The sequence below is a fragment of the Onychomys torridus genome, chromosome 5, assembly GCF_903995425.1.
Source record: "Onychomys torridus chromosome 5, mOncTor1.1, whole genome shotgun sequence".
Lineage (NCBI taxonomy): Eukaryota > Metazoa > Chordata > Mammalia > Rodentia > Cricetidae > Onychomys > Onychomys torridus.
Window position 1 is genome coordinate 115,038,831 of NC_050447.1, and position 2,504 is coordinate 115,041,334.

Sequence of the window (2,504 nt, forward strand, 5' to 3'; positions counted from 1 at the left end):
TGAAAGCCAAGAAAGACAAAACTCACAAGATTCACAAGGCTGCTTTCTAGCCTTATAAGAACAAAAAAGTAATTGTTGGGGACAGGAGACTCTCTGACCTGTTAAACAGCCTTCAAGTTTAGAGGGTACAGAGGCTGCAGCTTTCCTGAGCTGTCACTCAGGCCCAGCTGGACCTTTCAGTGATACAGCTGCCTTTGAGCCATCCATGCTCCTGTAACGAGCCCCAATATGTTCATTGGTTCACGAACTTGGACATAGGCAGTTGTCGGTTTGGTCTGCCATTGGCTCTCTATCCGGAGTAAATGGACATCTGTTAGCATCTCCCCAGGAAAAGTCTCATACGGTTGGTGGAGGGGGCACACTAGCCTCCTTTTCCTCTGTATTTGGTGAGGTGTTGATAGTTGATTCTAGAGTCACTAGCTTCCTGTTGATACTGCCCATATTTGACATAGGAGGAGTCCTGAGCACAGAATCCTTGCCGGCATCCCTTGAATAGGGATGTATGTCTTACATACCTACTAGGCCCCAGAATGGTCAGTTCTGGTTTTCTTGAAGCCATCGAGAAAACAAACCCTGGTCTGTCTATCATTCTCTGTCTGGGAAGGGCAACTATGGTTGACAAAAATTATACATTTAAAAATGATTATAGAGAGAGTTTTGAATGCTCTCAACCCAAAGAAAGGGCAAATGTTTAGGTGATGGATACAACTATTTCTCTTGTCATTATTCAATATATAAGTATATTGAATGTCATATAGCGTTCCCAAATACTATTGTGGACCAATGAAACATTTTTTAAAATTTTCAAAACTACCTCTCTTGCTACCAGACCTCTACCATCATGAATTGCATACATGCTATGGGGAAGGGCTTGTCCCAGTCATCACTGTCCTACCACCATAGCATGCACATCTGGCTGAAGTTGACAGAAGGAACATATTGACAAATTGGCAAAGGAAGGCTTGACTCCCTCCCAAATAGGTGTGATGCTGATGGACTCATGTGGTCTGTTTGTGGCTGATAATGAAATCTTGAGAATCCTTCAGTCCAAAGGCCTTGCCTTTACTTGCTGCAACAGGGCAGAATGGGGGGGGGTGGTAAAGGAGACATAGGAGATAAATAAAAGATCCTGCAACAGTTTCTCCTGCTGGGGACATCAGGTGATGTCCTGCTTCAGTGACAAGGCCTGGTTCCCAGAGGATCTCTACCATCTGATTAAGAAAGTGGTCTCTGTCCATAGGCATCTTGAGAGGAACAGAAAGGAGAAAGATGCTAAATTCTGCCTGATTCTGATAGAGAGCAGAATTCACTGGTTGGCTCATTACTATAAGACTAAGGAGGCCCTCCCACTCAATTGGAAATATGAGTTGTCCACACCCTCTGCTCTAGTGGCAGAAATTCTCTTGTGTACATGAGCAATAAAATCACTTCAAATAAAAACATTCAAAACTATCTAAATGAGATGTTTTCTAATTCATTAGAAAGCAGACTTTCCTTTATAACTAGAAATAAATACATCAAAACAAAACCTTATATGTCTTAGATAAGATATCATGTTGCCCCAAATATCCCCACTTGTTTTGGGGGTAGGTGGGAGGGAGGAGGGTACAAATACATTTGGTTTTGGTTTTGGTTTGAAAACTTTGTGAAGGTAGATGCTCTACATTTTTTTTTTCCCACTTAAGATGAACTCTTCATTCATTAGCAGTATAGGGAGTTGATATGGTTGGTTGAGACAGATGAAAGTGTAGAAAACATGTCAGGACCAAAGAAAATTCTATTGAGTAAAGACTTTTTAAAAGATGTAAGATATAGATTCTGATAACATGGTTGATTACCCAAATGACTGAGTGAGGATATGAGCAAAGGAAACACAGGAAACATGGTGTTGTACCTCTAGGTACCCTCCTGAAATGTTTCCCCCTCACAGCAGAGACAGACTGAAACTTTTGATTCCCAGGTCTCTGAGTATGTTCTTTTCTCTTGATATTAATATCTCTACTTTCCATCACATGTCTTGGTTTAAAATTGTTCTAGCATCCGTTCATTTAGGTATTTATAGTTAGGATTTCACACTCAGCAGAGGTATGTACCGCAGATTCCTTTTGGCTCAGTGTGCAGGCAGGGGAGTGGTTTCCTTTACTTGCTGCATCAGGGCAGAATGGGGGGTAAAGGAGACAAGGAGATAAATAAAAGATCCTGCAATGGTTTCTACTGCTGGGGACATCAGGTGCTGTCCTGCTTCAGTGACGAGGCCTGATTCCCAGAGTCTCTTCTAAGTTCAAAGACCAACAGCAATTTTTAAGGATTTTACTTTAATGATGGGTGGATGCCTGTGTGCCTGTGTGGAGGCATGTGCTTGGGAATGTAGGCATCTGCAGAGGTCAGAGGGGGATGACCCAGAGCTATAGTTACAGCCACCATAGTGGGTGCCGGGAACCACACTTTGATCCTCTGGAAGAACAACATATTCTCTTACTGCTAAGCCGTCTTCCTAGCGCCAA

The 2,504-nt window shown here is 42.5% G+C and overlaps 1 pseudogene; it reads left to right on the forward strand.

Moving 5' to 3' along the window:
• Window positions 1-841: 841 nt before the first annotated feature.
• LOC118584671 lies at window positions 842-1,415 on the forward strand (annotated as a pseudogene).
• The last annotated feature ends 1,089 nt before the right edge of the window (window positions 1,416-2,504 follow it).